Here is a 26938-nt window from a genome sequence, read left to right as displayed (position 1 = left end):
TTGTTCATATCAAACATTTTCCAAAGACATCAAAAGCCATGTAGAAAAATATAATATACAATCTGAGGATATTGGCCAAGTTATGCCATTGTATTATATGCCTGTACTAATATGTAATAACAAATTCCACCACAACAATGTGGAGAAAACAATATATAATATGAAAACGATTTTTAGTAGATATGCTATAGTCAATTAGCCACAGAGAAGAAATTATGGCATATATCTGCTGAAACAACAATGGGAAATTATTTATGGTGTCTCTCTCTCTCATGTATTTCTATTCTAGAAAATGAGGGCTGATCTTAAGCAATTTAACCCTTCTTTTTGATGTTTGCTGATCTTTCCTCATGAGGAGATGTCTCTTACACAATCATCAATTAACAAGCTGGTTGCCTGTCAAGACAAGCCAAGGGGTGGCATTATTTGCATTTGTTGATCAATGACTCTTTGGGGTTGTAAAGACTCAAGGAGTGACTCAGGAAGTCAGGGGCCCATATCATTCTGCCGGGACTGGGCCACTCAGGGAGTACCCTTGTGACTCCACAGTCTTACAGCTTACTTAACTTCCTGTTTCCGTTGTCATGTAGGGCTATTGGCAAATCACAGTTCACACCCCAACTTTTCAGTCTTTTCCTAGCTCTTGCCCTATCAGAGGCCAAGGACAACGGAATAATGATTCATAGGCCTTACTTCCTGTAAGTAATCCTTTTCCCACGGTGAGTGATGATTTATGCTGGGAGAGGGGTAAAGAATGTTGATTTGCTTTCTTTTCTGTGTGGCCTTTCTGCTGACAGAGGGTTAGCTAGGGCTACTTTGTCTCCATTTGGAAGACCATCTGTAAAATGCTTAAAAGTACTTTAATTTTTTAAGTGTGAGCCCCTTAAGTACATTGTTTCTAGGAAACTGAAATACTATAATTTCAATACACACTTTGTTAAAAAAGTAAAGCAATTTCCTTCCTTCTTTTGGTATGTGAGGACTATGTATGCCTCATAGAAGTCAAGAGCTGGACAAGCTCCCACTACAGCCCCATTTTATAGATGAGAAAACCAAGACCCAGGGAAGTGACATAGGTTGTCTATTTTTACAGAACTGGTTAATGACAGATTAGAGTTGAAATCAACTAATTTTAGGTTACCATCTTATCTAGCATCAAGCTTCCTTGTACCATATCATAAGAGAAAATCTGGCATAAAGAAGTCTGTGACCTTCTCAGTGAGTCACATGAATTAGTGAAAGGTCAAGGGAGAAGCATATGAACTGCTATCAGATTGGTTTGAATTTTGAACTGGGTGATGTTGGCTAATTTATTTAATATCTCTTGTATTTTTTCATCTTTACATATGAAAATGGGGATAATAATTTCCATTTCACATTACATTCTTAAGAATTAAACAATAAGACCAAGATTTTGCACACAGTAGGCTCTCAATAAATGGAAATTCTAATTACTGTTAGCCTGAGTGACATTTGCCCTTGCTCTCTGGGATTTCTTTTGGAGGTAGCCCTAGTTTGAACTGTCTTAGAGCTCTGTTGTTTTTTTTTTTTTTACCTTAACATGATTCAGTTAGTTTCTTAAGCACTGTTGACTTTATTTTCCTTTGTGATTTGCATCTCAGTTGTCTCATTTCCCTGAACGCTGTCACAAGCTATGAGATTGTTGCAGAACACGATCTGAAACTTTACAGGCAAGGGAAGTCCCCTCCAAAAGAGACATTGTTTTCCCCTTCTGGAGTTTTACACTTCTCATATCCTTGTTTTTTTTTTTTTTTTTTTTTGTGTGTGTGTGTGTGTGTAGTGTGGTGTGTTGAGACAGGGTCTCACTTTGTTGCCTAGGCTGGTCTCAAATTCATGAACTCAAGAAATCTTCCTGCTCCCTGTGACTACAGGTGCACACCACCACAATGGCACCATTATTCTATCAGATTGTGCAGGGAAGCCCTCATCGTAGTGGCTGACTGGATGCAGTTAACAGACCTGCCCAACTGTTTTGGACAGTGCGGTTTGTCTGGGAGGCTGAGGGTCTGGCTGTGTGTGCTCCTGCTGTCTTACTGCCATGGCTTCTGTCTCTGTACTTCTGTGCCCTGCTTGTTTATTTCCTTTGGTCTTTCCCTACCACCTTTCTCATTCACCAGTGGAAATTTAGAGACCTCTGTGGTTTTTACAGGAGAAATGAGGCTTTGCATTTTGTATGCGCATTTCCTTTATACTCAGAGGGATTTCCTAAAGCAGCTTTCTCACCTAGCTTCCCCCACAGTGATGGGGAATTGTCACTTAGGTGCACGTGATTCTTCTTTTTCTTCTTCTTTTTTATTTTAAAACTCAGTTGCAAAAACATACACATCATGTTCAGGTCTTGCAATGAAAAAAAAAATGCTCCAGTCATTTTTGTAATATTTTTTCTATCATTCAAATGCTGGGTACATATCATGATAAAATGCAGCCCATTTAATTCAATGGGTTGATTTCTTTAACCAAAATGATCATGAGTGTGTATGTGTGTGTATTTAGTGTTCAACTTTTTAGATATTTTGTCACTAGGGAATTTCCCATGTGAGGATATGTTGCAACACAAGAGACCGATCTGCAATATTTTTTTTAAATTAAAGATTTATGCTAAGTGCTTTAATAAACTTTATGTCATATTAAATATCATAAAAGTAATTTTTAAAAACAGGAAGTAGATCTGCAATCCTATCCATTAATTATTATATCCATTTCACTTTTGAATGTTAACTTTCACTTTTTATCCTATATTATTCATGTGCTATGGTCTTATTAATGTAGTGTTTAAAATTTGGTGCTTCAAGGAATGAAACAGACACCAGGCATGGTGGTGCTCGCCTATAATCCCAGTGGCTCAGGAGGCTGAGGCAGGAGGGTCTGAAGTTCAAGGCCAGTCTCAGCAACTTAGTGAGGTCCTAAGAACTTAGGGAGAACCTTTGTCCAGATTTCAAAAACAAAAACAAAAAAGTGCTGAGGGGGTGGTTCAGTGGCTAAGCCCTTCTGGGTTTAACCCTTGGTACAAAAAAAAGAAGAAGAAGAAGAAAGAAAGAAACATATATTGCTCACATTTAGTCCAAAGGGCCCACCCACTTTTCTGCTCTTGTGTGCTTTGTCCTCTCTGAGCCATAATGGACCAAGTATTTATGAAACCAACATACTCTTCCCTGGGGGTTGTTCCCTATGAAGCCTTGCTTTTAGGAATGATGAAGAAAGATTCCAGCATACTTTACTTTATCTACTTCACAAATATTTACTGAGTGCCTACTAAGCATTGAGTGTTCCTATGTTGATTAGGGACACAGGATGCACACTTACTTTGACATGTTAAAGATGGGAGGTAAAACCATGGGGGAAATTTTCATGGTAGTTTTGTGATTCCGAGTGGCTCAGAGCCAATTAGAGGAAAAAAATATCTCTGCATTGTTTTCTGCCAAAGAAGTGATTGAGGATATAATAAAATAAAATGAGGGGGCATGATAAGCATGGTGGTGGGGGAGGGTAGGCATGGCTTGGGGATGCACAGTTAAAGTAATAGACCTGGGAGTGACAAAGTTAAGTTGAATCAGTGATCAGGGGATGACTAGTGGCTTCATTAGGTGTGTGTGTGTGTGTGTTAAACAGAAAAAGAGAAATATAATCCTAATAGTTTTATACAAATATTAAAACTTATTGTTTATATGACTAAAAACTTTCAGGTTAAATTTGGCTTCAACTTTGGCTGAAATTTAGTTTTCCAACAAAAGTTCTTATGATGTTTGTCTTTCTCCAGTTGGTTTCTATTTTCAGACAGGTTTCCCCACTTGGTGGCAAAGATGATTATCTGCAGATTTAAGTTTTGCAAGTTTTGAAGCCCTGATGGAAACACACAGCTTTTATAACTTGATTGTTCTGGCTTGGGTCATGGGTTCTCCTTAGTCGCCAGGTGTTGAGATTATCCCCAATCCACACCATATAAATCAAGAATGACAAAATGGATCTGGGTGTGGTGGTGCAGGCCTGCAATCTCAACAACATGGGAGCCTGAGGCAGGAGGATGGCAAGTTCAAGGCCATCCTTGGCAATTTAGTGAGACCCTCAACAACTTAGTGAGAGTCTTTGAAAGAGAAAAGTGTGTGGGGGGGACTATAAATGTAGCTCAGTGGTAAAGCACTCCTAGTACAGAGAGAGAGAGAGAGAGAGAGAGAGAGAGAGAGAGAGAGAATAAAGAATGACAAAATAGCATTTCTCCAAGGGAAATAATGTATTCTTTTACCATGTGTTCTTTTTACCAAAGCATGCTGAACAGGTAAAAACTAACAATGACCACTGCACAGCTCCCTTGAAGACTTTTTGAAATGATGGATCTTTACTCCGTAGAAGAGTGCTATAATACTTTGTAACATTGGAACACAACAGAATTATACTTATACTTTTAGGAGTTCACAGACATTCTCAAGTTATATACACTTACCTAGGGTTCAGTAGACCTCAGCTCAAAAAAAACCAAAAAAAAAAACAAAAACAAAACTCTGATCTGTAGTTTGAAATAATTGAGGGTAAGGACTGGCATTTTTGGTCATGGTAATTTCTACTCCAAGTAGAACATTTTGTACATTATCAGTTTCCAATACATTTAATAAATAAATGAAAAATGAATCAGTGAACCAAATAACACTTTTCTTTATATAATCTGCTATACTGGTACGGTGCTAGAGGGGATCATATATATCATCTCATTTCATTCTCCTAATGTTATTTTATAGGTAAGGAAACCAAAATCAAGTTAGGAGTAAAGTGATCTGAGATCTCAGAATTGACAAGCATGGAAAGATGAGAGCACACCTTATATCTGAGGGCAGATAGTCCACCTGAGCAAGGTTATAATCTGGGTGTCAAGGAATGTACTGGGATCCACCGTGGCATAGCTGGTTCACATTCACAGCCACTGCCTTGGGGATTATCATTTACCATCTGTGCTTCTTAATCCATATGGAGTACTTCTTGTCAGTGTCCCCCCCCCACACAAAAAAATTTACTATTTTATCCTTGTAATAACTCCCTAAAATTGTACTCATGTATCATGTTTTTGCATCTACCTCAGAATCTGTACTCAAACTAAGATTTTTGGTGGTGGTTGAAATTTCAACTTAACTACTAGATTCACTTATTTGATATTGAGGAGTCCCCTCCCCATAACTGTAGTATTGGAAGATCCCAGAATTATCACTACTGCACTTCAGGGAGAATGATGAAAACTCTAGGTCAGTTGCTGGAGGGTGAGTCAACTGTACAACCCAAAGCAGGCAATGTCCTCAGTTGTGTGGCATTGTAAGTACTTGATCAGTAAAGGAAAGTGACCGAAACTATTACTATGAAGTCACTGAGTTTGGCAGATTTTGGAGATCTCCCATTTAAGGAGGTCTTTTTGCTCTCTTATCTTGCCTCAGGGCCCAAGTGAATTGATGAATATATAACACTAAGAGAACAGAAAGAGAAGGAGTTATCAGAACTCAGACTGAAATGAATGAAATATCTGACTCTACCTTTCAGCAAATTGTTTTGTATAAGAGCAGTGAAAGACTCTAATAAGCAACTTTCAGCAAGATTATACTTGGCTGGTGTTTTGATTAGTTATTGGGCTTTGAATACATGCATGTGTATTGACTGCTGATCTATGTGTATACAATACATATGTGTAAATAAATATATCAAAAAATTTGAGGCACTTTTTTATATTTCTTAAGGAGTTTGTACCTAGGACTAGTATGAGGAAATATTCTACTTATTTTTCCTCTTACTTTTGATGACTAATTGAACTACTTTCTCTTTTTCTACTCTTTTCCTCATGAGGACATTGCCTTTTTATTCATGTGTATGTTTGTAGGTTGTGTATGTAGCTTTTCTTTCTTTTTGTGATGCTGGGAATTGAACCCAGAGTCTCACATAGGATAGGTAAGCACCATATCCCTGAGTTCTATCTATAGCCTGTGTATGTAGTGTTATGAACCATTATTGATTGGGCGCTTGTTATGGTTTGAATCTGAAATGTCTCCTAAAAGCTCATGAGTTGAATACTCGGTCCCCAGTGCGTCAGTGTCTAGAGGTGGGGCTTTTGGGAAGGCATTGGATCATAAGAGCTCTGACATCATTTCTAGATTAATTCATGGACAGCTGAATGGACGACTGGGAGGTGGTGGAAACCATAGGCAGGTGAGGCCTGGTTGGAGGAAGTAGATCATTGTAGGCATGCCCTTGGGGATTATATCTTGTTTCTATCCCCCACTCCTTTTCTGGACACTGTGAACTGAGCAGTTTACCTCTATCACACCCTTCTGCCATGGTGTTCTGCCACATCTCAGGCCCAAAGCAATGGAGTTGTCTGACCCTGGACTGAAACCTTTGAAGTTATAAGCCCAAATAAATCTTTCCCCCATTAAAGTTGTTATTATTAGATATTTTTGTCACAGTGTTAAAATATCTAACACACCTCTTGAAAAAGCAGATATTATGATATGATATTCATTTGAAATAAACATTCAGGGCTGAAGAAAGAGCTCAGTGGTAGAGTAAGTGGTAGAGCTCAGTGTGAGGACCTGGGTTTGGTCCCCAGTACACATACACACATGGGTATACACACACACACACACACACACAAGGATGTATGTTCAAGACACTGTGCTAGACAAGAGTAAGAGAAATGTCGGGTGGTGGGGAAGCAAGGCAGGACCTTCTGAGAATGCTACTTAACATGGAAAAGAGGTATTTGCAGGTGTGTTAAAAAATTAAAGACCTCAGTATGGGGAAGATTATCCTAAAGTCACCAGGACCTTATAAAAGGGAGGCAGCAGATCAGAGAGAGAAGTAAGACATGTGAAGATGAAATCAAGTCAGAGTGATGCATACTGAAGATGAGGCCAGGAGCCAAGGAATGCAGGCAGCCTCTGGAAGCTAGGGCATTTGGCAAGCAGAAGAGGGAGGATTGCTTGAGCCTATGAGTTAAGAGACCAGACTGGGCAACCCAGTGAGATTGTGCATTAAAAAAATAAAAATAAATGAATCAATAATAAAAAAGATAAAAGAAAACAACTACAAGGAAACATCCTTTCCTGAAGCATGCAGAAGGAATATAGCCCTTCTAACATCTTGATTTAAGCTTCTATTCTCCAGAGCTATGAAAGAATAAATTCAAGTTGCTTTAAGACACTGTTTTTGTTTGTTTGTTTGTTTTTGTTTTATCCTTTTCAGCAATAGGAAACTAATATACACCTTAGGTTCAAGGACAAAAAAGTCCTTTAGATATTTAATCCAGTATATTAATATTTATTTTCTATGCAATCATGTAAACATGGTTAATATGATCAACTGCTTTTCCAGATGCTAGCTTCCAGTATTTTCAAATTAGTCATTCTAAATTTTTATGATTCTAAATTTTGTTGTGAACTAGAGGAGAGAATGAACTGTATTTGAGAGCATGCTTAATGAACCAAGGAGGCTGGTCACAGTAGGGCCTGGTGATCTCTGTACTGGTTAGAAAGGTTAGGCCATGTTGTGGTACCAAACCACTTCAAATATTAAAGTACCAAGTTTCTTTCTTGTTTCTGCCAATTTACTGAATAACTGGGAGATTCTCAAGGGCATCCCTCCTTCATATAATGGCTCCATGTCATACCTTCATATCAACATGTGCTTCTGTGGTAGTCAGGGCAGGTCAGGAAAATTCTTGGAGATCTCACAGCAACAATTAATGATTTCTTCTGGAAGTGACACTCATCTTACTGATCAAAAGAAGTCACATGGCTGAGTCTAATTTCAGGATGATGGGAAAGTATAATATTCCCTTGTCCCAAAGGAGGAGAGCCAGGAACAATGTCTTCGCCTTGACTCCACACTTGTAGAGTTGAGACATATTTTAAATTACTTTGAAATTTACATATATCCCTCAAATACTTAGTGATATCTCATCACTTAAATCCAAGGTGCCGCGTCCAGCCAAAGGAGCCGAGTCCGGCGAGGGACGGCGAGGTTAAAAGACACACAGGACACCAAGGTTCTTCATCCAGGAGTCAATAATCTTTATTGCTAACACACCTTTTTTTATACCCCAAGCAGCAGAAGTGGAAAACTACCCAAAAGCAGGAGGGAGGGGGGAGAAATTTAGTTTCAACATCTATTATTGTCAGGTACCAAAACCTCCCTTAACAATAAGTCCATCAGACCAGAAAAGGTCAAGGCATTCCCGTGGGATACATATGTCTCAGACGGACAAGCAGGAACAGAAAAACCGCAAGTTCGCCATGGCCTTGTGAGCTGGCCACACTGGCATGCAGAACAAACTAGTGGAGGTAGGGCTCCAGGGGCCAAGGTGGACCTGTTGCCAACACAAGGGACTCCTTCCTTAAAACTGTTTGAGAATCCTGCCTTCTCTCAGTATTGTTGCAGATCCAGATTTCAATTGAATGTTGGTGCTGAGAAAAGCATCATGATTAATATAGTAAATTGATTTTTAATACTGCATTCTTTGATTTTAAAGGGCTTTAAAAAACCACTTACAGAGAGCTAGACAAAATGAATACAAGTAAGCTAATTATAATGAAAGTGAGAACCCAAGTGTTGCTGAATTAAGTATGTAGAAACATTGTAAAGAAATGGAAAAATCATCTAATTATTTCATTGTGCTTACTTCTCCTCAGTCAGAAAGCCTTTGGCATCTAGAGCATTCTGTAGGCATTCCATGGTGATTTAATATCAAGTAATATCTACTCGTAGCAAAGTTGTGACAGTAGGTTTCTAAATTCACAAGCTTGACATTTCGCAGTTTAATTTGGCATAGTCAAAGAGCTTTCCAGGTTGCTACTCAAAGCTACTCAGAAAATGTGAAGAGAATGTTAACCCTTTGCCAAGGAGGCCTTCTGATTCTTGGTACTTTACAGCAGACTTTTCTAGAAGAGAAACCAGAGACAGACCAATCGAGATCTCTAATTCATATATTATATTCGAGGTTCCCAAAGCTCTAGGAAGGATTTGCCTGCAGTTCTCTACAATAAGGCAAGGAGCATACAAGTGGCTCCAGGGGAATCCAGTGGAGGCTCTCTTGGAATACATCTGATGTTGGTGACTATCAGTTTCACTCCTTTGTAGGGTTTAAGAAAATACCAGGGCTGGGGATGTGGCTCAAGCGGTAGCGCGCTCGCCTGGCCTGCGTGCGGCCCGGGTTCGATCCTCAGCACCACATACAAACAAAGATGTTGTGTCCGCCGAAAACTAAAAAATAAATATTAAAGTGTCTCTCTCTCTCTCTCTCTCTCTCTCTCTCTCTCTCTCTCTCTGTCTCTCTATCTTTAAAAAAAAAAAAAAAAAAAAAAAAAAAAAGAAAATACCAGCTTACACATGCCGGAGGGAGTGGCTTTAGTATTAATTAGGCTGAGGGAATTCCAGCAACATTTCTGGCTTGGCTTCTTTTTCTTGCTTTGCTTTTCCCTCCTCTTTCTCCTCCTCCTCCTCCCTCTTCTCCTATTTTTTTTTTCTTTTTCTCTTTTGAGACAGGCCTCTCTGTGCTGCCCAGTCTGGTCTTTAACTTGTGGCATCAAGTGTTCTTCCCACCTCAGCCTCCTGAATGACGGAACTGCAGGCAGGTGCCACTACACCCAGCTCATTTTTTTTTTTTTTTAAAGATTATGATTATAATGCCTTTTTAAAAAAAAAAAAAACATACTGTTTATATATGAATTTGGAGCTTAGAAGACTAGTCAGTATGTACTCAGTATATATTAATAAGTGATGTTATTTTATAGAATGCTTTTAATTGTTAGGAACATGCTAATTTCTGTCCATACAATATTTTATTTAAAATGTCAGATAACCAAGATGAAGGACCTGCCCAACTGTCCTGTGAGTAGTACTCTTGTGTCTTCATAGCCACTGTTTCTGCCCCTGATCTCCATGCAGTATCATGCGTTGGTATTATCTCCTACTTTACCAATGAGAAAATTGAAATCCAGAAAATGGAGTGCATTGGCCAAGGACACATGGTTCATCTCTTACCCTAGAATCTACTGGGTACACACTGTATTCAAGGCTATGTATTAGGCTCTTTTGATACACAACTTGTTTAAGTGCAGTGAGAGCCTGTTATACATATTACTCTATTCCGGGTGAAGGAGAAGATTCTTGGAAACTTAGGGACATTCAGTGATATGTCTGAGTTTTACACAGCGGATAGGGATAGAAACCTTGGATTTAAATTCTGGTTTTCTGACTTGAGTCTTGTGTTTGCCCCACAATTACACTTTCGTGTTGGTAGAATCAGAACTTCCAAGCCCAAGGTAAATCCAAATGGGTCCAATCTAAGCTGACATCTCACAATTCAGGGTTAGGCTTGTTAGCTGAATGCTGGACAGGTTGATTTACTCTTAGTTCTTCCAGGTGCCTTTTGCTGTATTTAAGATGTGATGCATCCAGAAATATGACAAAACATGTGCAATGTTTGTTCATTTATTTTGTTTTCATTTCTTACAAGGTAGCTCGTGTTCCCAGAAAACAGATTGTAATTAGGATCCATGTTCCCTACAAGAGCATTCCGCTTAAAGTTGCCGCAGTCTGGCTGGGCACAAATGCCGCAGTCTGGCTGGGCACACAATCACGAGCCACCACACAGCTTGTAGATTCAAACAGCAACTCTTTATTCCCGAACTCACACCAGCCGTCTACAATCACGTTCTGGGGAAATCCACGTTCTCTGCCCAAATCCACCTCCACTGGGCTTCTATCTCCAAAATATACTGTCTGAATCCCGTGAGAACTCAAGGGGAACTCAGGCAGCAGGATACGCCCTATTCCCAGCAGGAATAATCTTAAACCTTAAACCTGGAACCTAAACTGGGAACGCCCTAAACAAGATTATCTTAAAACCGGGAACACCCTAATCTGCCTTGGTCCTTGAGCAAGGTCACTTACATTCAATGTCACTGCAACATGTCAGCAACATGGGGTACGCTGGCAAGGAAATTGTCATACCTACTTGGCTAATGGCTCCCAGCATAAAGTGTCATTTGAAGGCCACATTTGATGGAAACATAGGCAGCTTGTTTTCTCAGAAATAAGTGCACATGTTCTACAGGCTTTGACAGCTAAGACTGCCGCAGTTCGTTCAGCGGGGGGGGGGGGGGGGGGGGGGGGGTGTGTCAAACAACTTGTGTACGTTGATACAGCAGGAGAGGGAGCCCTTTATTGTAGGACAGGAGCAGTATTTATACATTCCACACAGCTTATCTAATTAGCATAAACTATATACATCAGTCAACCAATAAGGAATCTCCACACTTAATGGCTTGCTTTTGTTACTTCTCAAACCACTCCCTCTGGCATTTTGCCAGGCACCATCCAGACTTGTTTACGAACTCTAACATTCCCCTGGCAAAATGCCAGGTGTTATTTTGACTTGTTTACAGACTCTAACAAAGACTTTTGGTTTTAATCCCTCCTTGACAACATTTTCCTCAACCCACAGGCACAATGGTGGATCTCTTTGTATCTTGGTCTTCTTTAAGTCTGAAATGCATACATTGAGGTTACTGTCACTGAGTCACCGGATATAGCACCCTCTTATCTTGCTCAGTATCTACTTGGAATGGAGTCAAACTAAGAGGCCTTGTGATTTTAATGAGAACTCCAGATGGTTTGAGCAGACGTATAAGAAATAAATTCCCTTTAATGTAAAATCTGCCCAGTAGGGGGTTGAATGACCATCATTATAATGTATTTAATGTGCATAGAAAACTATCTGCAGCCTTCCAGAGTGTGCCAGAAGTTTGTAATGTACATTATTATTGGCCTCGTCTTATACCAGTCATAAATCAAAGAAAACTCAAAAATGAGACTGTGTATTTATTTTCAGGGGTATTAAAGTAGAGGTTTCTGGAACCCTGCAGTGTGTGAACCTGGCAATAATGGGGAGTCTACTCTCACTGGACACTGAAACATTCATCTCAGGCTCTGCTATACAGTTCTTGCCTCTGCCTCACTCAATAAGCAAACTGCCTTTTCTTGACAATTAAAACCACTGCCAAGGTTGGGAAAGGCTAAAACCCAACTCTGACTTTAAATACAAGGTAAAAAGTATTTTTCTCTTCAATGTATCCTGCTCACTTTGAGAAAGTAATTTCATGTGATTTATTATTCAATTGTTAAATGTTTGTGAGTGCTTACTATATACCAGGCATTAGGCCAGGTGCTGGGGATTCAGCTTTGAACAAAACTGATAGAATCTCTGTGGAGCAGCTAATGGGACATGCAGAATATGGACTAGCCAAGGGTAGCACTGTGCAAGGAATGCTGTTAAGGGGAGGTTACACATGCTCTCGGAATACCAAATAGGTACCCAATACCCACCCTGTACCTGTGGGGCTGGGACAGGCTTATTGGAAGAGGCAGAGCCTAAAATGAAGGACAAGCAGAAGTTAGGGCAATGCTAGGGTGCACCAGAAGGACAGTGTGGCAGGTTGAGGCAACAGCATAAGCCAAGACTCAAAAATGAGACTGTGTATTTATTTTCCTACACTTAGTACAGGGAAGACATTTACACAGGCTAGGAAGAAGGGTAGTGTTGGTGGTAGAGAGGGAGAGTGAGGCTGTGTAGGAATGATCACTTGGATTTGAGCATTAAATGGTTTGGAGGGGTTAAAGCCATGTATCTATGCCAGTTAGAATAAGACTCAGTAATATGGTGAGTGGTGCTATGCTTGAACTAGTCCTGTGACCTTAGAGATAAAAAATAGAGCTGACAGTCATTGACTACCGGTGGTTAGCCAGGTCAAGGGGAGAGCATCAGTCTGGTTGAGGTCACTGAATTGGTAATGATCTTATTTTTAGAAATCAGGAACACAGGAGTAAGAATAAGGTTGAAGAGGGAAGATGATTCTGGCTTGGGTCATGAAGGATTTGAGGTGCCTGTGAGACCTCATGTCAAGGTGTCCAGTAGGCAGGTGTTATGGTGATCTAACACACAGAGAGAGTTAGTTTGAGCACAGAATGGTGGGTACCAGTATACAGGGGGTAGTGGATGATATTACCTGGGGTTAAGGGAGGAACACTGGGTACTTGCTGTGGAGTGCCAACTACCATGAAATGGGCCGTGGAGGTAGGGGGAGAAATAGGGACAAAAATGGGATATAGGGGGGAAAGCCAGGGGGTGCTGATTTTATAAAATGACAAAATTTGAAAACAAAAACCTAAGCACGAGCCCATTTTTTAATATGTTTACTTTAAGAAATCAGGGTGGGCCAAGGGAAGTTAAGAATTGGGGTTAATGGAAATAAATAGGCTTAAAAAAAATCTACCGTGTGTGTGTGTGTGTGTGTGTGTGTGTGTGTGTAGTTATTTGAGACTTAGGGAAGAAAACAGGGAACTTGGGACAGATATTACTTATGTTTCCATAGCTTAGGCATATATAGAATTTCTAGTCATTTAACATGTGCTTATTTGGAACCTAAGTCTAGAGCATTTTTCCTGGGCCAGTGGGGGATACATGTGAAGTGTATGCTGTATCTGTCCCCTGGAAGCTTATAATCTTGTTAGGGAAATAACACATACACAATTCCACTAGTATAAGGGATAGCATATGATAAGTACTGAAAGCCTGTATAGAAAATAAGATTTATAAGAGTTTAAAGGAGGAAAATATTGATTTTCAGCAAGAGTACTGACAGAAAGACAAGACACAGGACTGGATATGGAGTTCTGTGTACTGATTCAAATTGTGCAGAGTGTTAGAAAACTACATTCAGGAAAGACGGACTCTAGGACTTGTTCTCCTTTCCTGAGCTCACCAGGGTAATGCAGTATCGGTTTAGAAGTGCCTGTGGCTTTTCAAAGCAACATTCATCTTGAGAAGGAACAATTAGTCTTTGTCTTTCATTAATATCAGAACCAACAGCTCAAAAAGGAAAAGTCAGCAGTGACTTTTCAATCACTCCTCCAACCCCCCAGGTTGTTTTGAGAAATCCCCAAATTTCTTGTAGAAAGAACATGGATTATATTTAGCAAGTTCCGCCTTGCCCTAGAGTATGCCAGAAACAAACTTTGAAATCTCACAGAAAATAAGAGAACTTGTGGGTTTTGTTACTTGGCAACTGAGATGTGAGCTATTAAAATAAGAAATTTGCATTATTTTATAATTCAAAAAATGCAATGTATGCTATTTTTTTTTTTTTTGGAGGGGAAAATAAAATTACTGTAGTTTCAATATCCTGTTGTTTCAAAATTCCACACTTACTGGACTTGCTTTCTTGCTGTTACATTATTGTCACCTAAAGTGTCTTCAAGGACTGGTGGTCCAGGCAAGTTAGCAAATCTTGCTGGGGTTCCCAGGAATACTACAAGAAAGTTAAGCAAATATTCAGAAAATGGGAAGAATTTTATCTGGGACTTAGGAAAGCTCCCTTGCATATAAGGTGGTGGGAGAGAACACTGGAGATACAGAAACCAGAGAGTGACATCATCCTGAGATTATAGGGTAGACTGTAGCATCTGCTTCAGTTCTGGGAGATATGCCTTCTTGCTCCTGTTCTCACATCTCCCAGATGTACTTTTGCTGTTGCCCCCATACCTCCAAGTTTGTCCCTAACTCTATTATGTCCAATGCATGAGAAAGTATCAGTGTGGCACCCATATTTTCCAAACAATATCTTGGGATTAATGCTCTGACAGAATGAATTTTGAACAACTAATAATAATAATAAAAAAGAAAATAAATGATCACTTTTTAGATACAGCCTCAAAAAAAAAAAAAAAAGAACGAATGAATGCTGGGTGTGGTAGCACATGCCAGAAATTCCAGCAACTCAGGAGGCTGAGATAAGAGGACTGAAAGTTCGAAGCCAGCTTCAGCAATTTAGCAAGTTCCTATATGAAAATAAAAATAGGTGAGAGTGTAGCTCAATGGTAGATCACCCATTGTTTCAACCCTAGTAGCAGGAAAGAGGGAAAGGAAGAAGGAGAGGGAGAGGGAGAGGGAGAGAGAGAGAGAGAGAGAGAGAATGAGAATGAGTTAAGAAGAAAGTAACCTAAATATTTTACAAATATGTATGCTGTGCAAGATGTTTTTCTTTGTGAATTAAACTTGGCTGATTGATTTGGGGTTACCTAGAAATCAAAGATGTATTAGGTATACTGGGTATTTCTGGATTTCAGGGAAGGAGTTTCTTATTCCATTTCTGCTGCCATTCCAGAATTGCTATAAAAGGCTTGGGATTCTGTGGTCACAATTGCACATCAGTGAAAAAGCAGGAGGGGAGTAAAATATCCTTACCAATTCCAGCCTCCCAGTTAATAACAACTTAGTGTTATGGAAGTGCTAATTCTTAAAAGTTTAGAAAATGATGAGGCAAAATCACAACATTTGATATGGAAATGCCATATAAAGCCTTTATTGAGAAAATAATATATTTCCTTCTGTTTTATATTTTGATGATCTCATAATAAATTCAAGAGGATATATTATTACAATACTGACAAGTGAACCTGGTGTAAGCTTTGTTATTATGTTCACTGGTGTACCTGCAAATGTCTAGAAGAGTTTTGGGTAAATAATGAGTACAATGAATATTTGCTGAATAAATGGCTTAAGTGAGTTTGTTTTTGTCCAGATAGTATAAAATTGTTTTATCTTTCTGATACTTCATGAGGTTAAATTTTCACTTAATGGGCTATTTTTCTAGACAAAGGTCTCAGATTATGGCTATTTGTAAGTCACAAATTCTTCAACATCAGATACAGGCCAGAAGATTTCTTATCTGTTTTCTGTTCAGCCAAACAGGATCCTTATCTAAGGATTCTTTGCATTCTAAAAGCCACCAGATCTATGAATGCAGGTTTGCTTAAGCCTCTTTCACTTGTAACTTTTCATGATTCTTATAAAAACATAGACATACCCATTGACCTATTATGGAGAAAGCTTTAGGAAATTTTTATAAAGTTATACCAACTCCCTTCTGATAGCGTCCAGAGTGTCATCATGTATGGAAAAAGTGAAGAAATTCTAATCATTGGCCTCTAAAAAATCATAGCCAGTTATCTGCTCTGCCAATTTGATAACAATGAAGGACCATCATTTATTAAATAGCTGGTTGAAGGTAGAAGGGGAGCCTTTAGATAGGGAGCTAGTTAGGGGAGTTCTTCCTGCAAAGGTCTGATCTGAAGAAAGAGAAGGAGATGGTTATATAAAGCCAAGGGGTAGACATTTTAGGCAGCAGACCAGCATGAGCAAAAATCACTGTATCAGAGATTCTTGTACAAATAATAGGATTTGAAACCAAGGATGTGCTTTAGAATAATTCAAAGAGAGGCTGGAGGAGCATAATAAAGGGTCATAGATAAATAAGATTGGCCATATGTTTCTGACTTGGTGATGAAATAGAAAGGCTTATTATTATTTTATACTCTCTGGTTGTGTATGTTTGTAACTTTCTATAATAAAATTTAAAAAAAAAAACTTTGGAATTTTGTTTGTGGACAAATTCATTGTTTAATTTAGTTAGGTGTTTTAGAACTGACTTCCTTTCACCACTCACCATCTTAGAGAGTTTGGAACTGATGGTCTGAGAAAAATGATACTTGAAGCATCTAGAGAGGAGTTTAGCAAAATGTATCCACTCTGTACAGACAGATCTCTGTTCTCAAAATAAAGATTTTCATATGCTTTTATGAAATCAGAAAAAAAAATTATTTAGGAAAGTTTGGCTAAGTTCAATTAAAAAAAATCAACTTTATTGAAGCATAATTTACATGCAATAGAATTCACAGCACTGTGAAACTTCACCTTGAGTGAGATATAGAACATTTCTCCTCTCCAGAAAGTTCCCTTGTGCCACTCTTGTAATTACAAATTGTGGGAATTACCTCAGTTACCACAGTTACCTCCCTCTCCCATTTTAGGAGATTGCTGATTTGATTTCTTTTAGTACAGATTAACTTCACTTGTTCTATAATTTCATATTATGAAATCATACACTGTGGACTTTTTTGTGTAGTCCTTTTTTCCTCAATCCTTGTGGTGACATGTACCATCCTTTTTTTATTATTGAGAAAGATATTATATTATGTAAATAAGCCACAATTTGTTCTTATTATTCACTTGTTGATGAACATTGGGTTGAATCCAGGCTTGGGCTTTTATGAATAAAGCGGCTATGAAGATTGTGTATGAGTCTTGTGTATGCACGTTTGTTTTCATTTCTCTTGAGTAAACACCTATAAGTGAAATATCTGGTGCTTACGGTAAGTATGTTCTGATCTTTGTGATAAACTGCCAAATGCCTTTGAAAGTAGTTTCATTACTTACAGTCTCACCAGTATTATATTCGAATTCCAGTTGTCCCATCTTCTTGGCAACATTTGATGTTGCCAGTCTTTAATATTAGTCAATCTAGTGGGTTCAAAGTAGTATCATGTTGTGATTTTTTTCTACATTTTTTATTGGTGCCCTAGTTGTACATAATGGTGGGATTTGATGTTACATATTCATACATTCACACAATATAACAATATAATTTGGCCAGTATCATTCCCCAGTATTTCCCTTTTCTTTCCCTTCTTCTCTACTTCTGCTGTACTGCTATACTTACCACTGTATTCCACCAACTTGATGTCCAAAGCTTCCTAATAATGCTGAAATCAAGTATATAAGCAGTCTTTTTTTTTTTTTTTTTTTTTGGTGCTGGGGATTGAACCCAGGGGCCTTTAACCATAGAGTCACATCTCCAGCCTGTTTTTATATTTTAGAGACAGAGTCCTGCTAAGTTGCTTAGGGTCTCACTAAGTTGTTGAGACTGGCTTTGAACTTGTGATCCTCCTGCCTCAGCCTTCTGAGCTGCTGGAATTATAGGCATGTGCTACCATGCCCAGCATAAATTGTCTTTTATATTATGTAAATAAGCCACAATTTTTCTCTTTTAGGTCCTCTGTGTTTCCCTATACATTTTAGAATCAGCTTGTCAATTTCTTGGAGTAGGAGAGAAGTTCTGATAGGATTTTGAATAGGATTATATTGAATCTTATTCAATTTGGTAAGAAAAAAAGAACATATGCAGTCTTCTAATCCATGAATGTGTCTTTAGTGCTGGGGATTTAACCCAAGTGGGCTACACTCCTAGCCCTGTTTGTTTATTTGAGACAAAAATCTACCTAAGTTGCCCAGGATGGCCTTGAACTTGCCATCTTCCTGCCACATCTTCCCAAATTGCTAGGATTATTAGCATGTGCCACCACATATGGCTCAGTTTAGTTTTTAGAAACTCATTACTGAATAGTATATTGAGATTAATATAGTCACAGACTTAACAAATCATATCATTACCATTTTCATGAATTATTTCTCATGAATAAAACCCCACAATTAAATGAACTATTTTACAGCTAAGACTTGAGTCACTACAAGGTGAAATAATTTGAAACAAGCTATGCAATGTGCCCAGTGCTGTCCCCAGACTTTCCTTTTCTTTGAGCATAACCATAGAGTGTTATTGCCTTCATCATAAAACAAAAGATGAAGTTTAGAACTGGGTCACTGGGCCCTTTTTTTCCAATTCATGAAGCCAGCCTCTCTAACAGACAGTACTCTCAAAAATGTGCAGTGGGGCTCAACACCCTTCAAGCCTCACACAATCTGCTTTGTCTTTTTCTAGAAAATGGGCTTCTTCTCCCCACCATAGGTCCTGTACTTCCTGTCATAGTGCTGCTCCCCTGCACACACACAAAAATCCTTGCCTCTCTTACCGTGTCACTCCGTGGTTTCAGTGCATGCCGTACTTCTTATTATGGAATGCCTGGCAGGTTTTAGGAAGGTTCATCATGTTTGCAGGAGCATTGTGGGCAAAGAGTGCTACCCAGTCTCTTCAGCAGGCCTCTCCTCTAGCAGAGAGGGAAGAGGATTCATGAAACCATGCCATTGATACCAATGGTGATGAGATCAATCAGTTTTTGCCTCACTATTACAGGATTTGGAAGTAGGCATGGATAATTGTCTAATTTCTTCTGACAATACTCCAAGAAGGGAGCTAAGCCTGAGGAAGTGTAGAGAAGAAAGAAGCAGGAGCTGGTGTGGTGGCACATGCCTGTAATCCCAGTGGTTCAGGAGGCTGAGGCAGGAGGATAGCGAATTCAAAGTCAACCTCAGAAAATTAGCAAGGCCCTAAGCAACTCAGAAAGATCCTGTCTCTAAATTCAAAAAAAAGAAAGAAAGAAAGAAAAAGAAAAGGCATTCCCTCTGAAATCTGGAACAAGACAGGGATGCCCTCTCTCTCCACTTCTGTTCAACATAGTTCTCGAAACACTGGCCAGAGCAATTAGACAGACGAAAGAAATTAAAGGCATAAAAATAGGAAAAGAAGAACTTAAATTATCACTATTTGCAGATGACATGATTCTATACCTAGCAGACCCAAAAGGGTCTACAAAGAAACTATTAGAGCTAATAAATGAATTCAGCAAAGTGGCAGGATACAAAATCAACACGCATAAATCAAAGGCATTCCTGTATATCAGCGACAAATCCTCTGAAATGGAAATGAGGACAATCACTCCATTCATAATATCCTCAAAAAAATAAAATAAAATAAAATACTTGGGAATCAACCTAAAAAAAGAGGTGAAAGACTTATACAATGAAAACTACAGAACCCTAAAGAGAGAAATAGAAGAAGATGTTAGAAGAGGGAAAAATATACCCTGTTCATGGATAGGCAGAACTAACATCATCAAAATGGCGATATTACCAAAAGTTCTCTATAGGTTTAATGCAATGCCAATCAAAATCCCAATGGCATTTCTTGTAGAAATAGATAAAGCAATCATGAAATTCACATGGAAAAATAAAAGACCCAGAATAGCAAAATCAACTCTAAGCAGGAAGTGTGAATCAGGCGGTATAGCGATACCAGATCTCAAACTATACTACAGAGCAATAGTAACAAAAATAGCATGGTACTAGTACCAAAACAGGCAGGTGGACCAATGGTACAGAATAGAGGACACAGAAACAAATCCACAAAATTACAACTATCTTATATTTGATAAAGGGGCTAAAAGCATGCAATGGAGGAAGGATAGCATCTTCAACAAATGGTGCTGGGAAACCTGGAAATCCATATGCAACAAAATGAAACTGAATCCCTTTCTCTCGCCATGCACAAAAGTTAACTCAAAATGGATCAAGGAGCTTGATATCAAATCAGAGACATGGCATCTGATAGAAGAAAAAGTTGGCTACGATCTACATACAGTGGGGTCGGGCTCTAAATTCCTCAATAGGACACCCATAGCACAAGAGTTAATAATTAGAATCAACAAATGGGACTTACTCAAACTAAAAAGTTTTTTCTCAACAAAACAAGCAATAAGAGAGGTAAATAGGGAGCCTACATCCTGGGAACAAATCTTTACTCCTCACACTTCAGATAGAGCCCTAATATCCAGAGTATACAAAGAACTCAAAAAATTAAACAATAAGAAAACAAATAACCCAATCATCAAATGGGCCAAGGACCTGAACAGACACTTCTCAGAGGAGGACATACAATCAATCAACAAGTACATGAAAAAATGCTCACCATCTCTAGCAGTCAGAGAAATGCAAATCAAAACCACCCTAAGATACCATCTCACTCCAGTAAGATTGGCAGCCATTATGAAGTCAAACAACAACAAGTGCTGGCGAGGATGTGGGGAAAAGGGTACACTTGTACATTGTTGGTGGGACTGCAAATTGGTGCAGCCAATTTGGAAAGCAGTATGGAGATTTCTTGGAAAGCTGGGAATGGAACCACCATTTGACCCAGCTATTCCCCTTCTCTGTCTATTCCCTAAAGACCTAAAAAGAGCATACTGCAGGGAAACTGCTACATGGATGTTCATAGCAGCACAATTCACAATAGCAAGACTGTGGAACCAACCTAGATGCCCTTCAATAGATGAATGGATAAAAAAAAAATGTGGCGTTTATACACAATGGAGTATTACTCTGCATTAAAAAATGACAAAATCATGGAATTTGCAGGGAAATGGATGGCACTAGAGCAGATTATGCTAAGTGAAGCCAGCCAATCCCTAAAAAACAAATGCCAAATGTCTTCTTTGATATAAGGAGAGTAACTAAGAACAGAGTAGGGAGGAAGACCATGAGAAGAAGATTAACATTAAACAGGGATGAGAGGTGGGAGGGAAAGGGAGAGAGAAGGGAAATTACATGGAAATGGAAGGAGACCCTCAGGATTATACAAAATTACATACAAGAGGAAGTGAGGGGAAAGGGAAAAATAATACAAGAGGGAGAAATGAATGACAGTAGAGGGGGTAGAGAGAGAAGAGGGGAGGGGAGGGGAGGGGAGGGGGGATAGTAGAGGATAGGAAAGGTAGCAGAATACAACAGACACTAGTATGGCAATATGTAAATCAATGGATGTGTAACTGATGTGATTCTGCAATCTGTATACGGGGTAAAAATGGGAGTTCATAACCCACTTGAATCAAAGTGTGAAATATGATATATCAAGAACTATGTAATGTTTTGAACAACCAACAATAAAAATTAAAAAAGAAAAAAAGAAAAAGAAAACAGAAAAAAAGAAGAAGAAGCAGGACCCTTTTGTGATGTTGATGCTCCAAGAGGCATACTGAAGTTCAATGGCATTTAAAAAACAAACAAACAACAACAACAACAACAACAAAAAAAAACAGCAGTTACATTTCCTAGAGCCCAATTCAGGAAATATTTTTTTCCCAGCAAAGTCCTGATTTCTGGGATTAAGGTCTTTAATACTGAGATTTATGATTTAGTAGTTGAGTAAATTTGTGTAATTTTTTTATATAAGAAACCCAAAATATTATTATTTTTTTTACCTCCTATAAAATTGATATAGTTGGGGAACTTATTCTGAGGATCAAATGGTAAACCTTTAAAAAGCCCTTTGTAAATTTCTAATCAAATGTTAAGTACAAATATGGTTGGAACTTCCCTGCCTTCCTGCCTGCCTGCCTGCCTGCCTCCCTCCCTCCCTCCATCTCTCTCTCCTTTCTTTTCCTTCCTTCCTTCCTCCCTCCCTCCTTCCCTCCCTTCCTTCCTTCCTTCCTACTTCCATTCTTCCTTCCTTCCTTCCTTCATTTTCCCTTGCACTCTAGCACTGAACTACAGGCCCAGCACACCACGACCCCTCCCTGCTTTGAGACAGGGTCTTGCTAAGTTGCCCAAGCTGGCCTTGAACTTGCCATCCTCTCATCATGTCTCTCCAGTAGCCACCAAGCCCTTTTTGAATGACTGTGCAGAGATTTTTTTGGCACAGGAAGAAATGGAAGAAGAGGGCATCATTAATATACATGGAAAATCTGCTGTGTGCCAGAGACCTTACATATGTGATTTCTTTTAATTTATACAATACCCCATGAGGCTGTGGTTAGGAATTTAAAGGTAAGAATCATTATTATCCCTTTGCAACTAAGAAACTTAGGCTTAAAGAGATTTTGTAACTTTCTTAGTTACTAAGTACCTGAATAAATTGTCTAGTTGAGAAGCTAGTGAGTGTTGGCAAGGAAGCTGCAAGGGGAATGGAGGAATACCAGAGTAGAGATGCAGGGCAGCTCAGAGCTCACACCTGGACTCCCTCGTTTCCTTCTATGAGCTCCCTTGGGGACCTTGGGCACCATTTCCATATACAGTCTTCAAGGGGCAAGGCAGATTACAGCTGAAACCACATTCCCAAATTATGATGAGGGTGCTTTCATAGACTATTTACAGTGCATGCTGAAATTTGTTCATGGAAGATGCGGTCAAGGAATGTTTCTTAAGTGCCATTACATGGTAGACCCATAATGGATTCTGAGGAGGCAGTCTATGGTGCTGCTCCTGACTTCAAGAAACATTTTCTTTATATACAGGAATAGGACATATTCTCAAGCCAATCATTTATAATAATTCCCAGCAATGGACAGGTAGTATCATACAAACACACAGAAAGCCATTCTGCAGGAATAAGAGGTCACTGAGAGGATTAGGAGTGGGTTTCTATGGGTACCTGGAATCTTATCTGGAGTTTGAATTGACTGATAGGATTCAAGCAGGAAGGAGAGAGAGTAGATCTCTTGATAGGAAATGATGGGATGCTCCTTTTTGGAGGACAACAGAAAGAACATGTGGCCAGAGACCTGCTTGATTGTGTGATGGCCAAACATGATCTCTAAAGGGGGTTAAGCTCTTCTAACCATGACTGACCACCACTGATCGTCTTCAAGGTTCTGGTCAGTTTACTTCACACATACATATACAACTTCTTACATGCAAAGAAGAGAAATAACGATGTTGATCTCCCTGAATTGCAATGAGGATTCAGTGAGAGAGTGCATGAATACACATCACAAATACTGATCAAAATGACTTCTGTTTTCCTTGAGTATGGTCTTAGCTTCTGGGCTATAATTCCAGAGACTGGAGAGGCTAAGGCAGGAGGATCACAAATTCGAGGATAGTGTCAGAAACTTAAGGAGACCCCGTTTCAAAATGAAAAATAAAAAGGACTGGGAATATAGCTCAGTGGTAAAGTGCCCCTGGGTTCAATCCCTAGTGCCAAACAAACAAACAAACAAAAAACATCTTTCTTAGCTGACTATGTTGACTGTGGCAGTGCTGAGGGCCGTTCACTTGACTTCCTGTCCATCATCTTCCAAGTTTATTTGTTGGTAGACATTCTTGCTTCCTTTCTCTAGATTTCAGAGTGTTATTCTTCCTTATCAAGGTTAATCGTTTCACTTGGCTCTCATTCCATTGAGTATTGCCTTCATCCTCTCTTTCCCAGTGACTTAATATTTGGGGCTTTGTGTCAGATTTGCTTCTGCTATTTATTTAGTCAAATATTTGTCTTTGAAGACAGAGATGGATAAATATAAATCTTCCTATCTCACTTACTTACTATTATAAAGATAAAAAGATTTTCTTTTTCCTCTTAAGTTAAATTGAGAAAAGACCCTTTGCTTAAGACTTTTGTACAATGCTGGGTTGATAGGAGCAAGTAACACTCGGAGTACTTGTGTGTGCATATAGCTTTTGGCCTGAAGAATTCGGAAATCCTAACTCACGTTTGTACAAAAAATTAACAAGTGTTTGCTCCTTGATTAAACAATGTATCCTAAATGAGAAAACCAACATCAAAAAAGAATCATGAAAGTGATCAATGCTAATTGATCTAAGATTAGATAAGCTAAGATGGCTTGTCTATATTTAGAATGCAGATCACTGTTTTTTTCTCCTTCTGTGCTATTGTCTTTGGTTTTTTAAAAAAATTATTAATTTTTTATTGGTGCATTTTAATTATAAATAATAGTGGGATTTGTTGTTACATATTTATATATGTACATAATATGATTTGGTCAATTTCATTCTCTAGGACTCCCCTTTCCCTCCCCCGCCTTCCCTGGCTCCTTCTCTACTTTACTGGTCTCCCTTCTTTTTCATAGGATCCTCTCCATAATTTTTCTCCTGTTTCTCTCTGGCTTCCACATATGAGACATAAAATATGACCCTTGACTTTCTGAGTCTGGCTTATCTTGTGTAACATAATGCTCTGAAGTTCCATCAATTTTCAGGCAAATGACATAATTTCATTCTTTATGATGGAATAAAACTCCATTGTGTGTGTATAGCACATTTTCTTTATCCCTTCATCTGTTGATTAGCACCTGGACTGGTTCCCTAACTCCACCAGTGCTATAAACATGGGTGTGCTTGAGTGGCGATAGCTGGCTGTGTGGTAGGATGACTATCTTTGTATCATGATTTCCATTGTTACTTTTCAGGGAATCCTCAATGAGGATTGTTGAGCTGCTCTCTAGCCAAGCCATTTGCTTTCAAGTCACCTCCAGTCTTTCACAGGATGCCTTTTCTCAGCTTGAATAAATACCATGTTCAAGTCTTTCACTCCTACATTAGAAGGGTAGATCAGCCAACGAAACGCCGAAGTCTTTTCTTTGAACATATAAACTTATTACTGTGAGATATGGGTTTTTAATTAACCTTTGCTGTTGAATCATTGTGCAAGCCTGTTCATCACTGTCCTTAGTCATGTCACCTATAAACTAAGATGAAGCAGCAGAAGGATATCTCAAGGACAAAATAAAATGACTGTTGGCCAGGCATGGTGGCACATGCTTGTAATCCCAGGCTCTGAAGGCTGAGGCAGAGGATTGTGAATTCAAAGCCAGCCTCAGCAACTTAGTGAGGCCCTAACAACTCAGCGAGACCCTGTCTCTAAATTAAAAAAAAATAAATTATATATATATATATATATATGGGCTGGGATGTGGCCCAGAGGTTAAAAGTCCCTGTGTTCAATCCCTGGTACCAAAAACTTAACTAAAATAAAATGATTATAAATCTGTGATCTTTGTAAAACAAGACTGATGTAGCAGATCACTGCTTTTAAGTAGAATAAAAAGGGCTAATTTCCAATGCATATTTAAAAAGCCATGTTGGCAGGAGGTCAAGCCCAGTGGCCCAGATCTACCTACACTGGCCTGCAAGAGATCCAGGCTCACATTAGGCCAGGGTCCATCCCTCCACTGGCAAGCACCCACCAACAGGGCCACCCCTTCCAACCAGCAGACTACCACAGGAGGTCAAGCCCAGCAGACCAGATCTTTGCACACCAAATTTCACAGGACCCAGGTCCAGAATAGGTCCGAGTTTGCTCCACCCCTACCTGAGAGCCTAAGCCTAACCCCTTCTATCTTGGGACACTGCAGTCACCACCATAGCGTTCACCACGCATTAGCCCCTAACTTTTTGACAACAGACAGGGCCTAGAAGTAGCTGTATCTCAGAACAGGCATCCTAAAGAGAGTGTAAGGCCCACTCTTTCAGCCCCATCTCTGTAAGCATTGCTTCCATCTTGAGGCACCTCTTGAATTACCTTGGCTATTGCTGCCACCATCTTTAGTTGCAGTAGCATACATTGAGGGACACCAGTGGGGTCTGGAAGCCCAACATCAAGGTGTGGTACAGACAATCTGCATGGGTACTACAAGAATATAGGGAAGAAACTGTCATATCTCAGATCCACACTGCAAGAAAGGAAGACACATAGACAACATGAAAACACAAGGGAGGAAAGTGCCCCAAACAAACAGGACATTATAATAACAGAACCCATGAACAGTGAAGTCGATGAAATGTCAGAGAAGGAGTTTAGAAGGTTCATAGTTAAAATGATCTGTGAATGAAAGAATGACCTAAATGAGCAAATACAGGCAAAAATTGATCACTCCAACAATGAGATAAGAGAGTGAATACAGGTAGCAAAAGATTACTTCAAAAAACTCAGTAAGAAATCCTTGAAATGAAGGATACAATAAACCAAATAAAAAAATCCAACAGAAAGCATAACCAACAGTTATTTTACAAATTGTATACTTTGTCTTCATTATCTGATGTTCTTTCTTCCAATTTGTAAAATAAAATTGATCACACAGTGAAGATAGTAAGAAATCATGAACAGGACATCCAAGAATTATGGCACAGCATCAAAAGACCAAATCTAAGAGTTATTGGGATAGAGGAAGGCACAGAGTTTCAAACCAAAGGAATGTACAATCTCTTCAATGAGACAATATCAAAAAAATTCCCCAAACATGAAGAATGAATTGCAAAACCAAATACAAGAGGCTTATAGGACACCAAATGTACAAAATTACACCAGATCTACATCAAGGCACATTATAATAAAAATGCCTAGCATACAGAATAAGAATAGGATCTTAAAAGCCGCAAGAGAGAGGAATCGGATCACATATAGGAGGAGACCAATTTGTGTATCAGATTTTTCAACCCAGACCCTCAAAGCCAGGAGATCATGAAACAACACATACCAAACTCTAAAAGAAAATGGGTGCCAACCAAGAATCTTATATCCAGCAAAAT

The 26938-nt window shown here is 39.0% G+C and overlaps 1 long non-coding RNA gene across 1 annotated transcript in view; it reads left to right on the top strand.

Annotated features, from left to right (window-relative positions):
• The first annotated feature begins 598 nt into the window (after positions 1-598).
• LOC124083317 (uncharacterized) overlaps positions 599-26938 on the top strand; it is a 28891-nt gene continuing 2551 nt past the window's right edge. Inside the window, exon 1 of the long non-coding RNA XR_009225454.1 lies at positions 599-698. This is a non-coding gene — a long non-coding RNA (uncharacterized LOC124083317). The remainder of the gene's footprint in view (positions 699-26938) is intronic.

The sequence above is a fragment of the Marmota monax genome, unplaced genomic scaffold (genome assembly GCF_021218885.2).
Source record: "Marmota monax isolate L192 unplaced genomic scaffold, Marmota_monax_Labrador192_F-V1.1 WCK01_AAM20220418_F8-fsc00276, whole genome shotgun sequence".
Lineage (NCBI taxonomy): Eukaryota > Metazoa > Chordata > Mammalia > Rodentia > Sciuridae > Marmota > Marmota monax.
This window is presented reverse-complemented; position numbering and strand designations above follow the sequence as displayed.